At 47.4% G+C, this 9,901-nt stretch overlaps 1 long non-coding RNA gene across 1 annotated transcript; it reads right to left on the reverse strand.

Moving 5' to 3' along the window:
* Positions 1–6,877: 6,877 nt before the first annotated feature.
* On the reverse strand, positions 6,878–9,566 carry LOC147346336 (uncharacterized). Its single transcript, XR_015153560.1, has 2 exons — positions 8,770–9,566; positions 6,878–8,521 (listed from the first exon to the last, which is right to left on the reverse strand). It is a non-coding gene; the product is annotated as an uncharacterized LOC147346336 (long non-coding RNA).
* Between the last annotated feature and the right edge of the window lie 335 nt (positions 9,567–9,901).

Raw genomic sequence — 9,901 nt, forward strand, 5'->3', positions numbered from 1 at the left:
TTCCCTTGGGGTAGCACCTGCCCCCAAGTGAGCAGTGGTACCTTTTTATGGTGACTGAGTTCCAATTAGGAGGCTTTCTGTAACCCTAGATGATCACAGATGCAAAAAAGCAGTATCACAACATGTGCTTTACTCTTGTTGGAGATTTTCCTTTGGGAAAAATACAAGAAATAAAATTCTTTGTCAGGGATGTAGCATACACAGTGGTTAAGTTTCTTTTTTTTTTTTTCTACTGAACGGTTGAACTCAGAGCAAGAATAAAAGCCCTATACAGGAGAGAAGCCAGGTGTCAGATAACCAGTGTAAGCATCAGAGATATCCTGGGGAAGATCGGTTACCTACCTCTCACCTCCAGCCCACGCTGGCTCCTTCTACTCGGGTTGCTGTTAGGGGAGGTGGTAATCACATTCTCCACCCGCTGGCAAGTCCTCTGACGGTCTCCACTCAACCTCTTCTACCTGCAAAAAGGCCAACGTCAAAACTGCCCTCCCCCAGCACATTCGAGTCAGTTCAAATGAGGTGGATGAACCTAGAGCCTATTATACAGAGTGAAGTAAGTCAGAAAGAGAAAACTAAATATTGTATATTAACGCATATACGGAGAAGGCAATGGCACCCCACTCCAGTACTCTTGCCAGGAAAAATCCCATGGACAGAGGAGCCTGGTGGGCTGCAGTCCATGGGGTCGCTAAGAGTCAGACACGACTGAGCAACTTCACTTTCACTTTTCACTTTCATGCATTGGAGAAGGAAATGGCAACCCACTCCAGTGTTCTTGCCTGGAGAATCCTAGGGACGGGGGAGCCTGGTGGGCTGCCATCTATGGGGTCGCACAGAGTCGGACACGACTGAAGCGACTTAGCAGCAGCAGCAGCAGCAACGCATATACATGGAATCTAGAAAGATGGTACTGACGAACACATCTGCAGGGCAGCCACGGAGACACGGACATAGAGAAGACTTGTGGACACAGTCGGGGAAAGAGAGGGTGGGGTGGATTGACAGCATATTATGAAAACATGTACGTTACCAAACGTAAAATAGCCTGTGGGAATTTGCTCAAATCGGTGCTCTGGGACAACCTAGAGGGATGGGACGGGGTGGGAGATGGGAGGGAATTTCAAGAGGGAGGGGACACGTGTGTACCTACGGCTGATTGATGCTGAGGTATGGCAGAAACCAACACAGTATTGTAAAGCAGTTATCCTCCAACTAAAAATCAAAGGATTAAACAAACAAAAAGTACTGCCGTCCTTCAAACACAACTACAGACACCCAAAGCCAGACACTACCTCATCTTACACTACCTCCAACCAGACTCATGTAAAACTACAGAGTAAAATAGAATTTTGAAACAGAGACATAAAAGATTCCTCCCGAGTTTACATCAGTCATCTCCTCCACTGAGAAACCACTTTCCTCATGTTCAGACATCCTTGCAAAAAGCTGACCATGAGGAGAAAGGGATACAGAAGCAGAGGTGGGGACCACATCCTTGGCTCCTTTTTAAATGAGAAACATTCACTTTGAGGAAGCATTCTTTCATGCCCCAGTGTACAGACCCTAACCTTCTGGATGAAAGGCAATCAGATTTGGTGAAAAGGGGAATAACTATGCAGGCACTCAGCTACATGTTAAAATCCCATTAAAAAAAAAAAAAAGCTACTGTGAGTTTGGCCAAGTCATTTAATCCCCTTTAGTCTCTTTTCCCCTTATTTATGGCAAGGAATAACACACTGTCATATCGCATTCTCGTGGCCGTGATGCGGAGCATGGAGGGCCACAGCGTGTAACATGGCATGGCTCAGCCTCCCCCCTGCTCCGCTGAGACCGAGTTTTTCCATGTCGGGAAGTCCAGTGACCTCCTATTGTTGTGACTTCCCTGTGAACACGAGAAATCTCAGCTAGAGGCACGTGCTTGTCATCGGGAGCCAGGTGCTGGGGAGGGGATTCTTAGCCGTCTTTCCTTCCACAATTCCTACCATTTTGTCTGTTGAAGCTGTCCTCATCAATAAATCAGCATGAGGCAGTGCATTTTTTTAAATCACATGGAAATTTTATCATTTTTTGTTATAATAATATACAAACAGAAGGGCTTTCCCCTGCTCTGAAAGCTACGCTGTCGACAATCACAGTTTCAGAAGCACAAGAGACAAAAAGTACCCTGAAACTCAAGATGAAGGCTAAAATTAGATTTCTCTTCTAAAAACACCTCCTTGTTCATCCCTAGGAAATGCTACTGCAGCCGCTCTCACTGTGGGTGACTTCCTGTTCCCAGAGCCAGTGCCATACAGAGACACAATTGACATAAGAATAGCTTAAAACTTAACTGTACGATTATTTTTCAAGTAGCTTCTCCAAGTATAATACCTCTGCTTCAAGAAAAAAAATAACATCTGCAAATATTTGAAAAATCGAAATTCTATGCAAGGACCCTGAGATGAACACAATTGAACGTAATAGCTCCTTCCACACCATTTCCTAGGGACTGGACCGCAAAAAGTCTTAAGACGGCTTTCCAAATAAATTTTATTTATTCACTGAAGAAAAGGATATTTGAAGTTCTTGTATTCCTTTCACATAGAGATGCTTCACTGAGCTTTAAGAGAAGTCTGTGAGTGCAAAATGAGGAATTCCTCAGCTTCTAGAAAATGTAATCCTTTCAAACATCTGAAATGTTAAAATTTTATGCAAAAAATGTCTTTTGTAAAAGATATAGCTAAAAACCTTGAAACATATATCACTCCAAACTGGCCTTGACATTTATGTTGTAAAAATTAATACACAGTCAGATGCCTACGAACGCACAGAGTGCCTCTGGGTGGCAACACTGGCTGTCCCTGGGGAGATTAGGGTAGGAGGGCATTTCACCCCTCCTGTGCTTTATATTCTGTATTTAATTAAACCCATTCTCTTCAATAAGCAAGACAACTCACCCATCCCATTCAAGATGAACGATCCGTTTCTACAGTCAATACAGGAGACCGACCTTCTCCCTAACCTGGCCCTCAGTCATGCTGTACATCAGAGAAGCTCTTTGCCTTCTTTCCACGCTGGGCATGTGCTAGGTGCTGTGCTGGGTGCTGCGGTGGCACGAAGTAGACAATGAAAATAAGATGCTGTCTCCAGAGTGACCCCACAGGTCAGCTGAGCACCACCCCGCTTCCTATGCCCTTCCCAGTCTCCTCCCAGCCACAGACAGGCTCCTGCTTTTCACAGGTATCACTACGGTCTTTTCCTTGTTGCCACGCGTTCCCCACCCTTGTGATTAAATAGCTTGTTGTTTTATTTTTTTTAAGTATTCACTTATTTTAGCTGCATCAGGTCCCAGCCTCAGCACTGACATTCGTTGTGGTGCACGGGCTTCTCTCCAGTTGTGGCTCTCGGGCTCAGATGCTCCCTGCCATGTGGGATCCCAGTTCCCCCATCTGGGGATTGAACCTTTGCCCCCTGCATTGCGAGGCACATTCCCAGCCGCTGGACCACCAAGGAAGTCCCTGCTGCTGCTGCTGCTGCTGCTAAGTCGCTTCAGTCGTGTCCGACTCTGTGCAACCCCATAGACAGCAGCCCACCAGGCTCCCCTGTCCCTGGGATTCTCCAGGCAAGAACACCGGAGTGGGTTGCCATTGCCTTCTCCAATGCATGAAAAAGAAGTGAAAGTGAAGTCGCTCAGTCGTGTCCGACTCTGAAAGACCCCATGGACTGCAGCCTACCGGGCTCCTCTGTCCATGGATTTTCCAGGCAAGAGTACTGGAGTGGGTTGCCATTGCCTTCTCCAACGCATGAAGGTGAAAAGTGAAAGTGAAGTCGCTCAGTCGTGTCCGACTCTGAACGACCCCATGGACTGCAGCCTACCGGGCTCCTCCGTCCATGGGATTTTCCAGGCAAGAGTACTGGAGTGGGGTGCTATCGCCTTCTCCAGGAAGTCCCTAAATGACTTTTTAAAAGAGGCTAATATGCATTCTCTTCCTCGGTAACCCTGAGACACAGTGCCCAAGGGAGCAGGTCCAGACTCCTCTTCCTTTTGGCCCTGAAGTATCAGTGGAAGACACTGAAGCCACTCACTGCGTTATTTTGGCAAGTTGCTTAACCTCTTTGAGCCTCAGTTGCTCATTCTTGAAAATGTGCCAGTCATTATGCCATCAGGACTTTTCCCCAAATGGCTCAGTGGTAAAGAATCCACCTGCAGTGCAGGAGACACAGGAGATGCATGTTCGATCCCTGGGTGGGGAAGATCCCCTGGAGGAGAAAATGGCAACCCACTCCAGTATTCTTGCCTGAAAAATTGCATGGACAGAGGAGCCTGGTGGGCTACCATCAAAAGGATCGCAAAGAGTTGGACACGACTGAGTGACTAAGCATGCACACACACATTATACCATCGGAGGGATGGAATGGAGATCGAATGATAGTAGTTAGTAATCTAATTATGTAATCATAGTGAAGTGCCGAGTATAATACCCACCGCATAGCAGGTGTGCAATAAAAGTGAGATGACATCACCATCATGTTCACCTTCAGTGGTAGCAGCACGAACTGATTCTCACTGCCGCACGATTGTGCTTTCAAACTTCCCAGGCCTGCACACTCTTCCAGCTCTCTGTCTCTGGACCTGCTTTAAAGGGCGGGCTTCAAAGTCAAAGAGGCTTCACCTTGAGCAAATCCTTAACATCAGTTTCTTCAGCGGTAAAGTGAAGGGAGTGATGTTTTGCTCACCCGATCAAGGAAAGATTACGGATGATGTATTAAAAGCACCTGGCCCTTAAAGAGTGCTCTCTACATGTTGGCTGCTTTTCCTTTACTCCCAGGGGCTTAGCCATCTGCTGGCCCTGGCATGCCCTTCCCTAACCCTAACCCTCAGCCTGGTTGCCCCTAACTGCCCTGCCCCTGTGACCATCTCCATTTCTGGAAACTTCCATGTATCTTCCTAGACTCTGTTCCAGTTGAGAGCTTTTGTGAAGCTTTCTTTGACCACAATGTCTTTTCCTACCTCTGAACTCATAAAGTATTTATCTTCTGTGGGGAATTAGGAGGTAGAAATCCAGAGAGATTCCAAGAGCTTTCCTCTGTGGCCAGTGTTAGACCCACTAGAAACAAAGGAGTCAGGCCATAGGGTACAGAACGAACTCCTTCGCTTGCGGCTTGGGGGCCGTCTGCTGGGAAACGGCTCCTTGAGAGTTTCCCAGTGGCTTGTCGTCTGGAGACGTCACCTGTCCTTCCAAAAGTCAGCTCCATGATGCCTTATTCAGCGGTGTCTCATAACGGAAAGTGGTCCGCTTTTCTCATTCATAAATTAAGGCACAAAAGAGACTGGCAGGTCCCTGGATGCATCATCTGGTCTCCACGTGAGCAGCTGCTGTTTCCCTCTCTCCATGGATCTGACTCCAGCTGCTCCTACACACGCTCAGTTCAAGTCAGACTGAGCCCTCGCTCTCTGCAGACTGTGGACGGTTCTGAGCGGCACTGCTGAAGGTACAGTGTCACTGGGAGCCTTCGAGGGCCATCTTTGTGGCAATAAGCTCACCGTGACCCTCCCTGCCTCCTGTCTTCACCCCTCCTGGGGATCCTCAAGTTCTTTGCCTAGTGAATCCTACTCACACTTTAAAACTCAGCTCAGAGGTTGCCCTCTGTGAAGAAGCCCACCTCCAACCTCCCCAACACAGGGGTCATCACCCAGATCTCTCATCAACCCTTCGTTGTTGAGCTGGTCACACAGCACAGACAGGATGTCTCCTTCCCTCTCCCCTCACAAGACCGTAAGAGTCACGAGCTTGAGAGTGATGGTATGATGACCGTGTCTGCCCCACCGGGGTACATGACAACCAGCACATCCTGTTTAGTGAATTGATGAAAGAGAACAGAAATTAATAAAGGAACAACGCAATTTCTAACCAAAGACACCATCCCTCCCAGATTTCCCAACCAAGTGGTGCCTATAACTTACTCTTGGTAGGCATGCGTTGGTGAGGAACCCACAGGGCAACAACTGTGTCTGCAAAAAGTGTTGTTCTCCGTGTGTGCTCAACTGTGTCCAGCTGTCTGCCACCCCACGGACTGTAGCCCACTAGGCGCCTCCGTCCATGGGATTTTCCAGGCAAGAACACTGGAGTGGGTGGCCATTTCCTAATCCAGGGGATCTTCCCGACCCAAAGACTGAACTTGCATCTCTCACGTTTCCTGCATTGGCAGCAAATTCTTCACACTGTGCCACCGAAAAAGTGGGGAAATACTTGTATCCAAAATAATAACTCCCCTAGGAAACGTTAAGTCAAAGAAGTCTTGAGATATATATATATATATATATATATATATATATATAGTATTCATCCTCCTGAACTCCTGTAGAGGTCAGATTTCCAATGAAATCTGAAAAGTGATATTCTGTAAAAGTACCTGATTTTTATTTTACTAAGTGGCTATAATCCCAGGCCTGAAAAATATCAGATTCTGTAGCCTCAGTTGCTCTTTGATGAAGCATTCCCAAGATTTTTCACTCTGGTAATTACTGAGCAATCCATTTTTGCCTTTAGGCCTGGCATAGGATTCCTGCATGCCTATTTATTTTCTAGCTAATTTGGTTCCTTTACATCATGTGACCTTCAGTGATCCATATGCAATATGCGAATTATTCTAGCAGGACTTTCTTCAGAAGGTTCACAGAGGTGTGCTAAGCATAAGCAATACATCAATTTTTAAGTCCAAGAGGAATGAGTCCATATCATATGTCCCAGGAAAACCTGTAACGCTGTAAGAGAACCAAAGAGCTTCTTTGCCATTTTCTGTAGGAAAATGCCTCACCAAGTACGCCTTTTTCTATACATTGTACAGTAGGATATTTATAGGGTCACAGAAAGACACTAAAAATGTACCCAAGCTGTTTTAGCTCATATTTATTAACTGTTCAATACAAGCCAGGAGCTCTGCCAAGGCCTTTACCTGCCTTGTTTAATTTTTTCTCAGATTCTGGGTCGGGGGGGCGGTCTTTATTTCAGTCCTGTAGATAAGGAGCTAGAAAGCTAGAAGCACAGAAGCTGACAACTTCTCCTAGGTCACAGAGTCAGCGTTCCAGGGCCAGTCTGCTGACTCCAGAGCCTGAAGCTGTAACCAGTGTCCTCTGGACTCCATGGCAGACCCCTCTACCTCCTGGTCAAGGAGAGTTTTTTCCAACATGTATCATTCCCAGACAGCTCTCATAAGGTCTTATTCCTTTGGGCATTTTACACTACACTCATATGATCTCTTTTTATAAAATTGTATTTATTCAAAAAATATGGTTCAAATATTCATCATGCACAGACCTGTAAGCCCTCTCTGTAACTTTTACATAGTAAAACGTCCCATGGGGGAAAATCTGTGTCCTCTTGACCTACATTTTTAGATGTTGATAAAAAATGTCTTGAGTGGGTGCAAATTACTGTCTTTTCCATTGGAAACAGACGGTTGCATTCCATGCACTGCTGGCCACACGAGACATGTGTTTCACAGGGAGCTTCTTAGGTCCTCAAACACTCCTTAAACATCTAGACCGAACGCAGGGAGGATGTGGAAACAAGGGTTTCCCAGGTGGCCCACTGGTAAAGCATCCACCTGCCAATGCAGGAGATGCAGGAGACATGGGTTCGTTGAGATTCCTAGATCGGGAAGATCCCCTGGAGTAGGCAATGGCAACCTGCTCCAGCATTCTTGCCTGGAAAATTCCATGGAGAGAGGAGCCTGGTTGACTATAGTCCAGGGGGTTGCAAAGAGTCAGATAAAACTTGTTGACTGAGGGTAAGTGCGCATATGTGCATGTGCGCGCACACACACACACACTCACACTCACAGAAACAGGGCAGAAGAAGACGCGGCCCTGGTTACGCAGGAGCTTTGAGCCCAGGAGTTCACCGCTCTGAGGAATTCACAGCTCACAGACAGGCCGTAGTGTCAGGTCCACCGAAGCCCATAAAATCAGGAGTTCAAGACAGGAAGATATCACAGTCACCCTGGAAAACATCAACTTGTTTTATTAGAAAAGGCTATTGAAGACCAATTTCTCCCCTCTGGCTTCTGTCCTTAGTGCTTGCTGACCATTATTGGAAGGACCAGTTAGTCAGTCAGTCAGCTCAGCCGCTCAGTTGTGTCCAACTCTTTGAGACCCCACAGACCGCAGCACACCAGGCCTCCCTGTCCATCACCAACTCCCAGAGCTTGCGAAAACTCATGTCCATCATGTCAATGATGCCATCCAACCATCTCATCCTCTGTCGTCCCCATCTCCTCCTGCCTTCAATCTTTCCCAGCATCAGGGTCTTTTCCAATACGTCAGTTCTTCGCATCAGGAGGCCAAAGTATGGGAGCTTTGGCTCCAGCACCAGTCCTTCCAATGAATATTCGGGGCTGATCTCCTTCAGAATGGACTGATTGGATCTCCTTGCAGTCCAAGGGACTCTCAAGAGTCTTCTCCAACACCACAGTTCAAAAGCATCAATTCTTCATCACTCAACTTTCTTTATGGTCCAACTCTCACGTCCATACATGACTACTGGAAAAACCATAGCTTTGATTAGACAGACCTTTGTCAGCAAAAAGGACCAGGCCAAGAGTATAAAGATAGAGGAAAGAAACCACAGCTAACTTCAAAGAACAGAGCCAAAGAAACATGTGGGTTGCTTTCTGAGCATTCAACAGCATGACTGAAAATGAATTAACTTTTGTTTCCAAGGAACATTAAACCAGGTAACACGTGAATATGCTAAAACAAACTGAAAGTCAAGCAACACAAAGTGTTACCTGGTGAGCTTTCCCTCCACCCTCGGAGGCAGCCTCTCTGCCTTGGCTCCTGGACTCCTCCAAAGAGAGCTGTGGGCATTCATAATGGATGGAGGTTTATCATACTCCAGCTTCTGGTCTGGGGCTTCCCCCATGGCTCAGCGGGTAAAGAATCTGCCTACAATGCAGGAGACACAGGAGACGTAGGTTTAATCCCTGGGTTCAGAAGATCCCCTGGAGAAGGAAATAGGAACCCACTCCAGTATTCTTGCCTGGGAAATCCCATGGACAGTAAGAGCCTGGTGAGCTACGGTCCATGGAGTCGCAAAGAGTCAGAAACAACTTAGCAACTGAGCACACAGGCGGCTTCTGGTCCAAGCTAAGCTAAGCTTCAGGGCAAAGTTGAGCTGCCCATCCTGAAGGCCGGGCCACAGGGATGAGTCAGAAAAGTGTGAAATGGACAGTTAAATCAGAGTGACCTGCTGCAGTCCTGGTCAACTGTGCGGCGTGCCTGTCGTCTACTTGCAGTGTGCTAGGAACCAGACACTGGGAGGAAAGAGGGGGGAGTCCAGCCCTCCACCCTCACAGCTCACCTTACAGCTCTGCTAGGCACGACCCATCTTCTAGAGAGAAGTAAAGGATGCGCTGGGCAACCCAAGTGGATAGAGGAGAGATTATGGAAAATGCCAAGAAGGTTTGAGGTGCTCACAAGGCCCAGTGGCTCTCCAGGGCTTCCTCGTGGGGTGCTAGGGCAGGTGCTGATTGGTGGGACCGGGCTCAGTGGTGAGCAAGAGAAGCTTTTTAATATCTGCTCCCAAAACCACTGTCCCAGCATCTCAGAAACACCCAGCTGGTGTGCGTCCTCCAGGACAGCCCACCCAGTTATTTATTTCTGTATTCCACGATTTACTTATAAAGCAATGAACTGTCCACGGAACTAAGTTTGGGCGTCTGTCTGGCCACAGGCATCGCCCTCGCCGGCACCCTCGGCGGGGAAGGCCGCGTAGACGCGGGCTGCAGCCTTCCGAGCCTCAATTCGCCTCCCTCCGCCACCTCCCCTTCACCCCTCCCTCCCCCGCCCCTCCCCCGGTTATTTGGGAGATTAGAGTTCATTAATTAAATCCTGTGCTTAGATCGAACTGTAACATTATTC

This window comes from Bos grunniens, chromosome 24 (assembly GCF_055505025.1).
Source record: "Bos grunniens cultivar Pamir isolate PY7600 chromosome 24, Bosgru_T2T1.0, whole genome shotgun sequence".
NCBI classification, from domain to species: Eukaryota; Metazoa; Chordata; class Mammalia; order Artiodactyla; family Bovidae; genus Bos; species Bos grunniens.